General features: G+C 54.5%; 1 long non-coding RNA gene across 1 annotated transcript in view; it reads left to right on the top strand.

The window, feature by feature from the left end:
* Positions 1-14,001, top strand: part of LOC125109540 (uncharacterized) — a 76,106-nt gene extending 62,105 nt beyond the window's left edge. Inside the window, exon 6 of the long non-coding RNA XR_007130267.1 lies at positions 13,864-14,001. This is a non-coding gene — a long non-coding RNA (uncharacterized LOC125109540). The remainder of the gene's footprint in view (positions 1-13,863) is intronic.
* The last annotated feature ends 2,376 nt before the right edge of the window (positions 14,002-16,377 follow it).

Here is a 16,377-nt window from a genome sequence, read left to right as displayed (position 1 = left end):
GCAGCCTGGTCCCTGCCTTTGCAGTGTGTGTCCCAGGCCTCATGCCCCTGGAGGGCCCTGTGCCCTGTCCAAGGGGTTCACCTGGAGAATGGAAAGTGTGCTTAGATAACTGGGGTACCAGGGCCCTGGACCTGTCTGCCAACATGCCCAGTTGCACCTGTGCCCATCTGTCACTCGAGAGACCCTGCTGATGCTCAGCCCAGGGGTGGCTCAGCTCCTTCTCTTGTATGAGGCCTGGACAGCTCCAGACTCGAGCCACCTGGATCTGGGTTGTGTGAAATTAGACCTCCTTGACTCAGCCGTCCTGACCTCAGAGGGGCCAGATGACCCTGCAAGTCTGAAAGCTCTCTGTCTCAGGGCTCTTAGAATCTTTGTCTCCTCTAAGGCCCATTTCTCCTTACCCCACTTGACCTGTCTGAGACAGGGCGGTGTCACTGATGGAAAGGGGCTCCCTGTCCTTTCCCTCTGCTGAACACTGCTGTGTACATCCAGAGGAATTTACCTCTTCCTCCTCCTAGAAAGAGAAGACAGTCAGGATGGGCTGAGTTAGACTGCAATAACAAACCTCAAATTCCAGCAGTCTGGAGCAGTGAAGACGTATTTCTTACTCTTACGCCCTCCCCCACTCATCCATGTGCACTATCTCTCAAAAAAAAAAAAAAAAAAAAAGTACTCTTCCCCCCAGCTGCTTAATAATATCCATGTGGCACAAGAGAGCAGTGGAACGTCTCCCTACTTGCCCATTCTTCTTTGCTTTCTGTCCCAGGCCCCACATTTCTCCCAGTAGTCCTAGGCACTCTGGATCGTCCTGCCAAGCCCAGCTCCAGACTGGCTGGAGGGTAGAACTTGTTCTCAGCTCCTCTTCCATCATTTGCTGAGGACTGATGGCCGGTCTGCTTCAGATCTGCTCAGCCCAGGTTCTCACCTGCCCCTGCCTCCTACTGCACGAGGAGCGACCCCAGCCCAGCTGGCAGGACCCCAACCCCCAGGCTTCCTCAGCCCTGCAGTGTGCTTGGGAAGGTGCTGGGGAGTCCCCTCTGCAGAAAGGATGGTAAGATTACAGAATCATTCTAAATAAGGCAAAGCAAAGCCATTTATCTTGGGACATTAGTCACTGAGCTGCTGACACAGGAAAACATGCTGTACTCCTGGCAATTGCCATTTACATTAAAACAGGATGATTTGTGGGGTTGGAGGCTTGAGACCCTTACAGACTACACACCCACCTCAGTCAGTCCTGGGAGGTGCCAGAGGCTAGGGGAGAAGGGCGGCCTTGGCCTGGGCAAGATAGGGTCCGAGGTCGCAGCCCCATTTCCTTCCAGGTACACATCAGCTGTGGGACCACAGGACATGCTTAGCCTCCCAGGGCTGCACTCACTGGCTTCAAGGTCAGCATCACATTTTATGTGTGTTCTTTTTTCTTGGATATGACTATTTAGTATTTAAGGAAGGGCTTTCAAACCTCACACTTCCCTATATTCCAAAGGCAGATGAAGATTTAGAGACCATATGCATACAGTTCCTCCCTCTCCCTCCCAGCTCTGCTTCCCCCCTTCTCTCTCTCTCTCCTTCTACATTCCTCCCTTCCTCCCCTACACCACACACACACACACACACACACACGGATGAAAATGGCACTGCTGAGATCTGATGCTGTCTTCCTAGCTTAAGTAATATGGAATTGATAAATCAGGAGAAAAGAAACTTGGGAGGACTTGGGGGCCCAGCATTTCCTTTTAGTCTTCTTTTCAAGACTTATGATTTGGTCTGAAGCAAATCCCAGGTGACCTTTCTCATCCACAGTCATGCATAGGACAGGTGTCTTCTCCAGTCCCAGGTTCATACTCGATGCTCCTGGCTACCAGGTTCTTCACACCTACAGTGCACCTGGGGAGTCAAGAGTGGAGGGCGAGGCTTGGCCTGAACCAGTGAAAGAATCATATTCTCCCAGTCTCAGTGATTGGATCAGAGATGGAGATTTGGCCCAGTCATAGCCAATGAGCTTCAAGGAAACATTTGTTGCATTTCTGAGAGAGTAGAGCACCAGCAAGAACGGGAGGAGGGGTGAAGGTGTACATGTTTCTGGCACCGAATTCCTTCTCCTGGGCAGTATGGTCTCAGGAGGTCAGGCACTGCTGCCTGGAGGGGAAAGCTGGAAGGTGCTAGAAGGTCACCTCATGAAAGTATAGTTAGAGCAAAGACACGGAAATGGAATCTTGGGTGATGTCCTTTAAGCCTCTGGGTCAAGCTTCTCTGGCTTAACCGGTTGAGTTTGGATTAAAAGTCAAGACATACTCTGTGTTGTTTAAGTCAGTCTGAGGTGGGCTTTGTGTCACATACAGACATAAGAGCCTGACCAGTACAATAAGTAAGTGTGATCAGGGCACAGATGGCCTTGGAATTCAGCCTCTGAGCCTTTGCTCAGGCTGTTCCACTACCGAGAACCCCATTGTATTCTAGCAAAGCTTTAATCCTCTTCCAGGACCCTGTAATGCAATCTCCCCTCTTAGAAGTATTCCCTGACTCTGGGACCCAGACTGCACCTGGGGCGTGCTCTGGGCTGCAGGGTAATGCCAATGAGCTGATTGGTTCCCATCCATCCTCTGCACTGGAAGACGGACCTGTCCTTGCCTCCTGTTCCTGTGGCCCCTGGCACACAGTAGCTGGACTGTTCTGCTGGCGAGAGGACTGAATGGGGGATTGGGGAAGGACAGGAAGAGTGCAGATCGGAAGTTGTGAAGGCCCAGACTGGGCAGTGGAAGTGAGATTTGGGACAAGGAGAGAAATTGCTTTTTAAAACAAGGGGGAAAGTGCTGTATGTAACCTGGAGCTGAGATCTGTCCACTTTCATTTGGGGAGTGTGATGAGTGGCGTGGAGGTCCTAGGGCAGAATGACAGGAGAATGGCTTCAGGTTGGGGTGGGGTAAAGTGGGGGTGGGGCAGTCTCTGGCCACAGCAAGGCGTCCTGCTCCTCTGTGCTCCCCGCGGTGGGACAGCCCAAACCAGCAGATGTTCGATGCCCCGTGCTTGCCTGGGTCATCCAAAATGGTGGGTGGGAAAAGTAAGTGATCCTGATTGACTCTGGAGGGCATTTTTTTTTTTTTTTTTTTTGGAGGGCACTTTTATACTTTAAGTGATAGAGAGGTGCCTGGGGTGTGGATGTAACTCCAAACTGATGTGAGCATTGGCCTAGGAGTGGGGAGTGGGGAGTCAGTGTGCTTCTAATCTCCCCCAACTGAGCTAACACCATTTTGAGGATATGTGGAACTATCTTGAGGAGCACCATCTTTTCTCTTTGGACTCTGGACCTCCCAGACTGCCACCCTGGCTGCTTTCAAGAGGGGGCTAAAGGGCAACGAGCGTAGAGTCCTGGGGGTAGGGGTGGAAGACTTGAGGCTTCTGTCCCAGCGGGAGCAGACCTAAAAGTGGGGAACCCGGAGCATGGGCAAAGGGAGGAGGTCTGAAGAAGGGCTGCTTCCAGAGGTGCTCGAGGGCTCATCAGACCTGCCCTCTCCCAGCCACCAGAGCAGGACCTCTAGAATTTCATTGCCAGTAGGAGAAGGGCCTTCCAGTGTTCTCGACCAGTCTGTGGGCTCAGAGGCAATGCAGGGACAGAAGTTGGGGTGGTTGTGTGTAGCCTAGCTAGGAAGGGAGTCAGACTGTAGCCTGTCCCACCCAGCAGCAGCTCCCTGAAACTTTCAGCCTGGAAGCTGATGTCACCCAGCCAAGGGGCCAATGCAGGTGGGTCTTCTGCCCACCTGGAGCCCTTAATAAGCATCTCATCTCAGGTGCATGTGTGAACTCTGGGTCCCCCCAAGGCTGCCATACTGCAGCCCTCTGACTAATAGGCACTTGGTGGGCTCCTGAGCTCTGCTCCCTGGTGGCCTTCGTTCCACTGTCTGCCCAATCTTTGGCTTTGCTCCTCTTCCTCTAGGCCTGGGCCCCTCCACCCTCTCTCCCATCCTTATGCCCCATGCCAGCCCAGCCCTTCCCGCTGGTGGGGACCCTGCTTCCCTCCTGAGACAAAGGCCTGAGCTGGGGCACAGTCACCAGCAGGCCTTCTTAGCACTTTCCAGACCCCTGGTGGCTTCCCGCTTCTTTGGAGTTGGCCTCCACAGTGTTGGCCTGGAGCCCCCAGTAGCTTCTGACTTGGATTGAGGAGGAACGGAGTAAAGTAAGGCGACCCAGGGGTGGACCTCTCTCTTGAGTCCCCTCCTGCCCCTGCTTGCTCTCCCTAACTTTCTGCCCAGCCACACTCAGGCACAAGTCTTTAAACAGACATGTTTCATTCCTCTTGGGTATATATCTAGGTGTGGAATGGCTGAATCACATAGTCAGTGTGTGTTTAATTTTGGAACAAACTCACACACAGCTTTCTAAAATACATACATGCCCCATCTTAAATTCCCTCCAACAGTGTGTGAGAGCACCAGCTTTCCCCCCTCTTGGCCAGCTCTTGGTCTTGTTAATCGTCTTCGAATGGAGCTGAAGGCAGGTGGGTTATAGCGGTAAGAGTAAAAGGACAGAGCTGGAGTGAGAGTACAGGCAGAGAATAAACCAAGAAAAAGAGATTGGGTTTAGAAATGCACTGTGCTCTTTGCAACTCTTACCATTGCTTCTTAGCCCTGTGAGCTTAGGAAAGTACTTGAACCTTTTTCACCTGAAAAACAAGGGTATCACCTTTACCTTGGTTGAGATTAAATGAGGTAATATATGGAAACCTATTTTCATAGTGCCTGTTGTTCTATGCAGCGGCTGTTGGTCTATGCAGTGGCCTCGTGTGAATTAGGTAAAGGTGCCTCTTTAGCTGGGTTGATTTGGCCCTGGGTCAGGGTGCTGGGAACTCTGCATTTTGAAGCTATTTTTCCAGGGATGGGGAGGCTTTGGTAACGCACTGCCTGAATTATTTGCAGTGATTCTCTTTGTCCCATAAATTCTCAACAAAAGTACACTGAACAGATGAAGTTGAAAGTAAGAGGTGAATGTATTTATTATTGGGGTCTTGTGTATATGTTCGCCTCTCCCCCATAGCTGTCTCACTTGATCTGGTGACTTCCCTACGTTCTGCCACCTGTACTTTGAGTCTCTGAGACTTTAAGTCCCAATCTCCAGGTCAGATCCCACTTGGGGAAACACCTTTGGAGTCTGGTACCTGTATGGAGTCATAGAGAACTGGGTTTATTTTCGTAGTCTGATTCTTGGAAACACTTCAGTGTCTCAGAGGTGTGCTTGAGACAATAGCATTTTATGGTGACTGGATTTGTTCTTTGTTTAGGGAGGGACAGATAGAGGCACAAAATAGTTGGGGACTTCAGGAAATATGGCCAGAGCAGAGAGGTCCTGAGGAGCTAGAGACAAAATCACAAGACTCCTGCAGGTCTGAAATGTCGTTGGGTTTCTGAGGTGAAGCCTTTGGTCAGGAAATCATCTCTGCTTTGCTGTGGCCCCAACAGACAGAATAGGCCAAGATACATTTCCCTAAAATGAACTCAAGGGAAACAACCTTAGCTCCAGACATGCAGCTTGGGAGATGAACAACTCAAGGCAACCAGGCCTTTTGATTTATGTGTTTACATCCTCAAAAGGAGCCTTTCTTTACCTGAGGGACTTTTGGTTGGGTACCTTTAATTAGGAGAACAGGACATGTAAACTTTGTTTATGGAGAGGCTGGGGTGGGCCAGGAGGCAGAGGCCCTCAGAGCTGGGGGCTGTGGCTTGAGAACCAGGAGAAGTTTGCCTCTGAGCCTTCTGTCCTCCTGGCCTCAGCCCCGGCATGGCACACAGTAGGACTCCCTGGTTGTGACGCATCAGTCACTTCTGGGACTCGTGTGAGTCACTGGAGAAGCAGTGTTATCTTTCCAAAATCCAATTTACCAGTGATCTCGGGAGTTGAACTGTGTGTGTAGTGAGGGGTGTCCCACTCTGGGGCATTCTCTTCTTTCTCTTTCCAAGCGTAAGGGAGTGAGGTTAGACTTCAGGAGAGCTCTGTTCAGCCAAGGGAACTCACTAGAACCCTGTTCCTTCCCTCCAGTCTTTCAGGGCCCAACCTTGCCAGGCCCAGGAGAGTTGCCCAGATGCAGCTAGGGCCCCAGGGCAGAAGTGACAGTCCTGGGCAGTGGGCCTGGGTGCAGGCCGGCAGCCTTAGGACAGAAAGGCTGCCTGGGAGGGGCCCCTGTGGCTAAGAGTGGGGCAGGGGTCAGGCTGGAAGGGCACCTCCGTGCTCCCTGCTTCCACCCCCTCCTGCCAACCCTTCTCTCCCTTCTCCTCCACTGCTGCCGGCACAGTGCTGCCTCTGAAGGTGACTTTCACCTTCCTCGGCGCTCCTGCTCTCCCGCCCTGCTGACTGCCTGCCACCGCTGGCCGTGGGGAGACAAGTGACATAAATCCTTCCGAGTCCCTGTCCCGCAGCGCTTGCCTGCGCGGCCGCGGGGAAGACGCTCCAGCGGCTGTAAATCACCGTCCCCTCCCTCGGGCCACCTGCCCTTCATCACTGTGCTTTACGGCGCTGACACGGGCCAGGATTTAGTGGGCCCAGCCAGACTGAGGCCGCCTCATTGAAATGCCCCCTCCACCCGTCCCACCTCCTCCCCTTGGAATTAAGGCCCCCCATAAATCCTGGAGATGCCCATTTGCATATCCATGTGCATACATTTGCCCCTCAAATTGCCAGCATCAGAACTCATGGAATGGTGGAGCCTGCCCAGACTGGGAGTTTCTGTCACCCCAACTCTGGTTGAAGAAGGGAAAACGGAGGCAGTGAAGGCACAGGGACCTGTCTCTGGCACAGCAGAAGGTGGTGCAGAGGTGGGGGGTGGCCCAGGAGGGATGTAGCTGAAGTAGGTCCAGGAGTCAAAAGTTGAGTGAGGGACAGTGAGCGGATTCAAACTTCAGGGTCTGGCTAGGTTGAGGCCAGGAGCTGCGGGGATGAGGGCAATGCAAGGGCCAGCCCCAGGGACACCCGAGGACGCCTCTCAGGAAGGTTTCACAGTGGTGGGGACAGCAGAGGGAGCAAAGCCTGACCCCTCGGGGAAGGACTATCAGGTGTGAGCTCACCAGGAGGCCTCCCTATAGAAGAGGGGGTGGTTGGGGGAGCAGGTGCTGCCTGTGGTGGTGATCCAAGCAGCCCTCACAAGGCAGACTGAGGGCAGGGGCTAGGAGTGTACACACCAGGGCCTCCCCTGGTTCCTTCTGCCTCAAGGAGGTGCCAGCCACGACCAGGCCCCTCTCTGAACACGAATCATCTACTGGGAAGGGTCAAGGCCTGGTGGAAAACCTGTGGAACAGACAGATTCTTTGAGTCTGCTCTCCTGCCCCACACCCCAGTATCAGTCCAGCCCTACTGTGCCTGGGAGCATCACTCACGGGTTTAGAGATGGCTTCTCTGGGCAACTCTGGACAGGCCCTCTCCAAGGGTGAGTGCCCAATGAATCCCTCCCTCATGCTCTTTTCCACTCAAGGTAGGACCGTAAAGCTAAGGCTCAGATAGATCTTCATAGGCTCTTAGGGTGAGGGGGGGGCCACAGCACAGCCAGCAAACCTTGCCCTCCTTACCCTAGGCCTCACTCAGTCTTCCAAGGAGAAGCTCCATGCTGGGGACCCAGTGTCCCCAGGTGGGTCCAGAGCCAGCTGAAGACCAAGTCGGGGGTGCTCCACCCAGATAGGATGCCTCTGGCTCTGCATGTCTGTCCCTCTTGTCCCTGCTCTTCTGTCCCTCACCCCTGTGGGGTGTGCATCATATGTTTCTAATTGATTCATAAAAAATGCCTTCTCATCACAGGCTTGTGTTGCAACAGTGTGGGGAACAGCACGTTTTGGGGGGAACCTGTTGCTTCTTCTGAAATCCGGAGTTCTGACAGGATTCAGGTGGGTTCTTCCAACCCATTGCCAGAGCCAGGCCTGGGGGCTCCCTTTCTCCCTCTGCCAGAGCAGGCCCTGGAGGCCTGAGTGTGGAGCCCTCCTCTCAGAGTCTCCTTTACTGGCTCAGCCCCTCTCTTCACCCTACACCACCCCACCCCATCCCACCACCAGAAGTCTGGTGAACAAATCCCAAACAGCACAGAGCAGCTTAGGGACTCGGTGGGGCTGAGCCCTGACACCAATGTCTCTGCCTTGAGCCTTCTCTGATCCCTCCAGGGCTCTGTCCTCAGCAGCCCAAATGAGGCCAGCTGCCCCAAGATGGGTCTGCCTTTCCCCAACACCCCAGCTCAGAGAGTGGTTGATGGTGGGGATGGGCCTGGAGTGGAGGTTGGGTAGCTGCTCTCAGTGACCCTAGTCCCAGTTCCTTTCTGCTCCCCTGCTCCTCTCTGTCCCACCCCAGCCCCTGCCCCACCTCTCCGCAGCCACCTTGGGGCTATTCTGTTTTTTCTTCTCTTTTGAGTTTCCAGTGGCCTCTCCTGGCCTGGGGAGATGCCTCCTTCCTCTGGCCCTGTGCCTTCAGGTCAAATGGCCCCACAAAGTGGATGGAGGGGCCAGGACACTGAGAGAACATCTTGGAGTGGAGGTGGAAGAGAGCAATAAAAATGAGACCCAACTCTATGTCTGCAGCCTTATAATAAGAAAGAGTAATCATAAAGGGTGAGATAAGGCCCCCTATTAGCTCTGGGAGGCTGGGAATCACAGAAGCAGGGGCATGGCTCAGAAGGCCGTCCCAGAGCCACCCCAGCTAACATTTGCTGGGATTCTTAGAAAGCGCCGCACAGACTTCGTGGCGGCACAGCCGCAGGCCTGGGCAGAAGGGCCCCCCATCTGGAAGCCTTTAAGGTCTCCCTCCCCCTCTTCTCCAAATAGCTTGTTCCCAGAAAACAGGAGGAGAAGTTACCCAACAACAAGCTGGAGCTTCCTGTGGGGTGGGCGGCCCCCTCCTCTGCCTCTCCCAGCACATCAGGCCTTCACCTGCTCCCCAGGCTCTGCTCATCCAGACTACTTACATACTGGAGAGGTGGTTTCTGTCCCCTGGAACAAGATATGGGCACACAGCTCGCCTCCCCCAGGAAGCCCTCCAGAGCTACCTCTCTTCATTCTAGGAACACTTCCACCTCCTTGGTGAACACACATATCTAGCCTGTGTGTGTCCTCTCAACTCCATTCCAGGGCTGGTGGTCTCTCCTTTCTCCTGGTCTGAGTTGGAAGAGTAGGGGTTGGTGAGCCCTCCTTTTATTTTACATAATGGAAAATCGAGGCCCAGAGAAGCCAAGAGACTTACGTCAATACAGACAGAGCGGAAAGTGGATTTCACCTTCCCTCCTGTCCAGTCCAGGGATTGGCTGCCCTCCCATCATGTCCACACGGTTGTGCCTCTCTCCCCGGACTGAGAGCACAGGCCAGGGAGAGCCCCCAAGTTCTGGCATGCTGGCTTGATGTGGGCTTTGGCACAGCCAGTGTGCTGTCTGGGTGCAGAAGCTGGTAGAAGCTGAAAGGTAGGAATGCCAGGGAGATGGGCAGGACTGGCCACTGGTTGGGGGAGGTGTAGTCATCACAGGGAGGAACTGGGGCCCGTGAGTACTAACTTCTACTCCGAAGGCCCTGGCTGGCTGGCCTGCACACTGACTGCACACTGACCTGCTCACTTGGCATCTGAGGCTTCTGATTTGGGGCAACCGGGAATGAAAAATCTCCAACAGAAAAAAGTTGTTTTTTTTTCTTTTTCTTTTTCTTTTCCTTTTAGATAACCAGAGTTCAGCTTTAGATGGCATTGCAGTTTGTGTAAGATCTCACCCTCAAGTCAGTGACTGCTGGGTCTCAGTTTCCTCATCTTTAAAACGAGGATAAGAGCACATAGAGTTCATGAAGAAGATGGAAATGGGCTTTGAAGGAGGGGAAGGAGGAGCAAGGAGAACCTTCTAGAGCAAAGCACAGGCAAAGATTCAGAGGGCTGACTGGGCATTGACTGTTTTTGAGTATGGAGGAGGCCAGGCTCTGTCTCTCTTACAGCTGTGTGACTCAGGACAAGTTCCTTAATTTGTATGAGGAGGATGAAAATAGCATCTCTCTGAGACAGGTAAGGCCCTGTTGTGAACAGTGTGGTAGTATTTGTCAAATTCTTACAGTCATGCCTGATGCATAGTTAAATGCCGCACGAGAGGCTTGTGTATTTGTTCATCTGTTTAACAGTATGGTTTTCTTTGTACTATCCGTTTTAATTCCTGTAAGCAACACAAGATGGCGTTTAATCAAACTTGTGACTCCTGGATACTGGGCCTGAGTGCCAGGGCATTTCAGGGAGAGAGATCATGGGTCGTGTTTACTCTGGCTTCCTCCCTCAAGATGCTGTTGGTGTCTGGAAGGTCCTCCGGACTCCCTGAATTCTTCCCACCGTTGTGGGGGAGGTCCTCTGTGCTCTGGGGCCGAAAGGGAGGTGGGGTGAGATGGGAGTGGGGTCTTTCTAGGGGTGAGGGCCAGTCTCAAGGCTCCAGAGCTTTCCAGTTCCACTGTGTCCATGACCCTGGGATGGTGAACAGGGGTCTGAATAGGAGGCCATTCTCTCAGTCCATACTGGCCTGCACCAGGGACCCGAGAGCCCATGATCCCTGACACCAAGGACAGGCTGAGTACAAGTGGGTGAGTTAGTGGGGAGGGGTCCTGTGTGACCAAGGACTGCAGCTCTAAGTGAGAAATAAGTAGGAACAGATGGAGTCCAGAACACAAAGTTCCTTTTTCATGCAAATGTCTGGGACAATAAAAGTCAGGGGGGTGCAGCTAGGGGTGGGGTGGGGGTGGGGTTGGAGGGGAACTAGACACAAACAGGCTGGGGGGTACACAAGGAAGATGCCATGTCAGCAGAATTAGCTCTTATTCAAAGAGTTGCTCTTGAATTGGTTGGGGAATGGGGGTGGCCTTTCCAGCCGCCTGTCCTGGGCCCTGGGGCAGCAAACTAGGGCCCAGGCTGGCATGAGAATAGGAGTGGTCTGGGCCTGCTGGGGACACCTGACAGCAAGTACTCATTCTTGCATTTCTCGGCCTTTGATACCTAGCATTAAGGCAGGTCCAGGCCCTCATGGCCTCTGGGCTCCCAGTAGCCCCTCCTGCCCTCAGGGTCCAGACCACGTGGTAGTGCTGGCCAGAGAGGTCAGCCCAGCCTGGCATCCATGGTAGGCCCCGAGTGAGCTAGCGCCACAGGGATGTGGGCCTTTCCCCACTTGGGGGCTGCCAAGAGCTGCGACTCTGGGTGTGACTCACATCCACTTGTGCTTGCCTGTGCTTATTGCACTGGCCCTGTGTCTTGACACCCAAGGGTTGGGCACAGAGGTCACTAACACCAGGCCATGGGAGGCTGGGGGCTGGAGCCCATGTGACCCAGATCGATGGCAAAAGGCAAGGCTCAGAGCCTGCAGCCAGCCTGCTGAGAAGGCAGAAGTCTGTCTTGCTGGAACAAGAAAGAACTGTACCACTGGCCATACAAACTGGTCTTTCATGGGCTCCCAGTTGGGAGGGATTCAGAGCTAGTCTAGAGGAGAGTCCCCTACACAGACCTCCCACAGAGGAACTCCTTAACTCCCCCACTGACCTCCAGGGCTCCGTTCTGTGCTCTTCTGCTCTTCTTCCCACTGGACCCAAGCCCCCCCAGGGAACTAGCCCCAGGGGTCATTCACTGGGAGAGAAGGGCCACATAGGGCTCTGCTCTGAGTGTTCAGGGGTGCAGGTGAGCTCCTGGTGATGCACTACCCAGATGTGTAAGGGTCCCTCACTCCTGAGGGAAGCTTTCCTGGGTGCCTTTGCTTGGGATGCTCTTGGGAGGGGTCGGGTTTAGGGAGCTACCTCAGCTCAGGGCAAACCACTTCTTGCCTGGCTCCTTCCACACAGACGTCTGTCAGCAGGTGCTGCCTTGGTTTCCTTGGCCGAAGTCTGTGAGGCAAGGCCAGGTGCAGGGCTGGCTGAGGGCAGGAGGTGGGCGGTGGGGAAGGCCCGGAAGGCTAAAGCTTCTGCAGTCACAGACCTGCAGGTCAGGGGGAGGGGTCCTTGGACAGAGTGACAACAGTGCTCCTGCCTGCCTGCGTGCCTGCAGTGGGGCCCTGGCTCTCCATGGTGCCCGCCCATGTGGAGAGGATTAGGGCCCGGAAAGACATGTTCCCCCCCGCTTCTTTCTTGGAAGGAGGATCAAGGGGACCTGGTGACAGCCCAGAGATTCGGAGCGTGTGGACAGCCCCACTTCCCTTCCTGTCCATCTCCCAGGCAGCCTGGAGATGCACACCATCTGCTGGCGGCCCCGAACCTCAGGTTCACAGCCAGCCCAGAAAAGGAGCCTCTGGCAGGATCTGTCGGTCCATTCCTGGAGCCCCAAGTGGGGGGGCCAAGGAGAGCCCTGGGCTGGGGTCTTCCTTGGGCATTAGGCAAGACTGTTGTTGGGCTTAATGGACCTAAGAATTGTTGGTCAGGAGCTGCAAAGTTGTAGGCAGCTCTTCCCACCCTGACTTTCCTGTGAAGCCAGGGGCCAGCACTGGTTCCGGGCAAGGAGTCATAGGACCTGCTGGCCCTGGAAGCTGGGGCTGGGACTGGGGATGACACCGAGGGTGGTCCTGGGATCCTGCTCTTGTCTGTTGTGTGTGTGTGTGTGTGTGTGTGTATGTGTGGTGGGTGGGGGTGTGTGTGTGGGTAATTCCTAAACCCAGATCCATGCGCACGCACACACACACACACACACAGTGCCCAGCATAGTGCTCGAATATAGTATGTACTCAACATGTATTTGATAAATGGATGGATGAAGTGAATGAACATTCCTGATAGTTCTAGTTCTAGCCCTGGGAGTTTTTCTTCCTCTGTACTCAGAGCCTTCTTTTCTTCTTCTTCTTCTTCTTTTTTTTTTTTTTTTAAGATTCTATTTATTTATTTGAGAGAGAGCATGAGATAGAGCATGAGCAGGGTGAAGGGCAGAGGGAGAAGCAGACTCCCCACTGAGCAGGGAGCCAGATGTGACTCGATCTCGGGACCCTGGGGTCATGACCTGAGCTGAAGGCAGACGCTTAACCACCCAAGCCACCCAGGCACCCCATCCTTTTTTTTTGAGGCTCCTCCATTCTTTATTCCTGCCTGATGATACATACTGGGTTACCTGGTGTGCTTACACCACTCTCTAAATCTCAGCATGGAAGGAAATTGTGGTTCTGGGGTAAGAGCCCTGAGCTCACCCCACAGAGTTCCTATGTGCCTGTCTTGGGCTTCAGCCAGTCCCTGATGCTGGTTTCTTAGGGGCATGTGCTAGGTCCTGCAGAGTTCAGGGTTGGACACAGAATGGCACTTACTGTTCCAGGCTGTTGCCCCCGTGAGCAGTCAGGTGGGTGGGGAGCACGTTTTAGCTGGCTAGGCTAGATCCAGGGCTGGGGAAGCAGGCAGAATTAGGACAGAGACAGAGACTGCTAACCTGGAAGTAACCTACCCCCTAAAACCCCACTCCTCACAGCTCTGTGTGATGTGTGCACCCATGTGTTCAGGAGCACAGGCAAGAACAAAATGTGAAATATTGATCTTTGGTCTGCACAGGGATGGAGCAGTGAGAATGGACACCAGGCAGAAGCAGCTGTGTTGCCCTTTTGCCTCTCCCCTGCCTTGCCCTGCCCTCCCCTGCCCTAACCCCCATCCCTCTTTCCCCCTCCTCCTCCTTCTTTCTCTTGGGCACTGCAGGCTGAGTGGTAGCAGTGCTTCATTGCAGTTGCCTTCCTACTGCCATGCCCATGGCTAAGGGGCTAGAAATCTCCAGGCTGGTCTAGGTCCTGACCTTGAGGGAGGGCTATGTCTCCCCCACCTCCTCTGAGGCCTCAGCATAGGTGGACTGGGCACGTGTGGGCGGAGGGGCTGGAGTGCTTAGTCATGGGCTAGCAGTGGGGTCTGGAGGGCTCTGAACTCGGTGTTCATGCTTCGTTTTCAACAGGAATCTTCTTTGGAAGTGACTCAGTATGACCGAAGTTACTCTCTGCCACACACGCAACGGGACTCCCAAGGATCCCAGTTCCTGAGTCACGTGTCCTAGGGTTGCTGAGCCGCAGAATGGGTGGGGAAGTGGCTGTGACCCGACCCGTGACAGGACCCGGCACCTTTGGCTGAACCTCACTCTGTGTGTCTGGGTGTGCACCCATGTGCATGTGTTCCTGCCCGAGTGGGGCTAGCGGGTGTCTCTCTGTGCACACGTGCCCACGAGTGAGCATGGGGGTAATGGGCTGCGTGGGGACACTTGCACATATGTGCATGAACGCGTGTGAGTCTGTGTGGGGCTTACATGCCTGTGTGTACATGCTCATGAACGGAAGGCTTGGCTGGGAAACCCAAATCTCCCCCTCCCGGGCCTCAACCAATGTTCCCTGGGGCCCTGATGGAGGAGAACAGAGAGTCCCCAAACCCCGCGATCTGGGGCGGTGGCTTCTGTTGGATTCCCCCCTCCCCTTCTTTCTTGACACAAATAGCCTGTGGAACAAAGGGAGCTAGGGATTTGGATTATTTATACAGTCAACATTAAGCAACTTGTGGTCTATTTAAATTCTTCTTTATTAGGCCGGGAAATTCCATGGCAAATACTCAGGCTGTAAGGAACCCTCCAACACAGCAGCTCCCAGCTCCAGCCATGGCATTGGGTTCCTCCTCTCCTCTCCTGCTCCCACACCTCTGACCCCTGCTTCTTCCATTCAGCTTCCTGAGGCCATGCCCAACCCCCCTTCCCCACAGCATGGCCTCTGGATCACCCTTGTTTTCTCCCATCCCTTCTACTTCTACTTCTCAAACCTCCACTGAAGAGCCCCTGCCTCACTCCCCCTCCCCACCAAGGCTTTCTCCATCTTGGGAAGGGCAGCGGACACCAGGACCCACGAGGCAGAGTCTGTTCTGTAGGCACAGTGTGGGGTGGCAGGGGAGGAAATAGGGCTTGTGGGAAGGTTGGGGAAGGACAGATTGTGGCTGATGCAGTGATTTCCTCAGGGGGTCCAGGAGGCTCAGGACTTGTACTTCCCTAGGATGCCTCCTACCCATAGGAGGAGCTGCCCTCCAATTCAAGCCGGTGACAGCCTGAGGCAAGATAAAAGAACTGAGGCTCATCCTGAGGATAGGGGGCTGGGGGACTCTACTGTCACCTGGCCCAACGCCCCAGTGCTCCACGACCTGGGGCTGTGACAGACAATTTGTCTGGGCCAGAGGAAGGGAGGTGTGACGTGTGACAGTCTGTAGGGCCTGGCTTCTTGACCCCTGCAGAGGACTCTCCATCTCCCCAGGCATGACCTGCCCATCTCAGTAGCCCTGAGGCCTCTTCCAGCTCATCCAGCTGAGGGCAGAAGGAAAGCTTGGGGAAACGGTGGGGAGGTTGAGATCCAGAAGAGCCCCTGGGTTACTAGGGAAGCCCGGTGGGCAGCCCCTGTGTCCTGTTCCTGGGCAGCGCCTCTCTCTAGCCTTCTGCTCTCTGAGACTGTCCTGTCACTGCCCTGACCCCTACTGACATCTCCTCTTCCCTTGTTCCTCTCAGATTAGACTGTATAAGCCTCCTGAGGACAGAGAATGCAGACATTACCTTAGAAGCCAGAACCTGGGAGGCAGGTACCAGTAGGAGCTTAAAAAGTGCTTCATGAGCTCAGGGAACTGGCCACTCAGGGTTTCTGGCCCAGCCCAGTCCTTCACCTCTCTGTCCCTCACCTCACCCCCGGAACCCTCTCCTTTCATGCCTTTCCCAGGGGACAGAGCCTGTGTCCAGTTTGATGGGAGCCCACTGAGGGCTGGAAGGCTCGTCTCAAAACTTCTCCTAAGACCAGGATGTGCTGGGAGAAGGGACTCAGACCCCGACAGTTTTGGAAGGACGGTTACTTCGGATGGGGACTCCAGAGGTAAGGGTGACCACTCCTGGCTCCAGCGTCTGGAGAGTAGGCCAATGCTCCAGCTACGGTTTTAGCTGATGTGAGGGCTTTGAATGAGCCATGAGTCCCCCCTCTCCAGGCAGACAGGGCAGGGGAGAAGTTGCCCCTCTCAGACTGCAGTCTCCAAACGGCAGCCAGCCGGAGAGGGTGGGGAGACGGACCTAGAGTTTGCTGCCAATTATCACCTCGCTGTCGGCCCTGCCCTCTGGGCCTGTCCTTGCTGCCACCTCTGGGCCTGTGTTTCTGATTAGTGGCCCCAGCTGTGCAGCATTAGTTGCATTTTTCCAGGATGAATCTTGGTTGGGACTTCCTGCCACGGGTCTGAACCAGCTGCCTGCCTTTGCCGCCTGCTTCTCATCCCAGTCCCCTGGGCTGCCCCAAATGCCCGCATTCCTAGGGGGCTCTTCCTCAGATGCTCAGGGGTTTATCTCCTAGGGCTGGGGGAGACATCCCTCAGTCTGCCTAGGGCAGCTCACAGCACAGCCATCGCTCACCCAGGAGAGTCCATTCCGCTTTTCAAATGTGTGGCTTCAGAAGGATGCATGGGCCCCAGA

Source organism: Lutra lutra, chromosome 9, assembly GCF_902655055.1.
Source record: "Lutra lutra chromosome 9, mLutLut1.2, whole genome shotgun sequence".
In the NCBI taxonomy this organism is placed as follows: Eukaryota; Metazoa; Chordata; class Mammalia; order Carnivora; family Mustelidae; genus Lutra; species Lutra lutra.
Note: the sequence above shows the minus strand (reverse complement) of the source record. Positions and strands in the feature narration are given on the sequence as shown.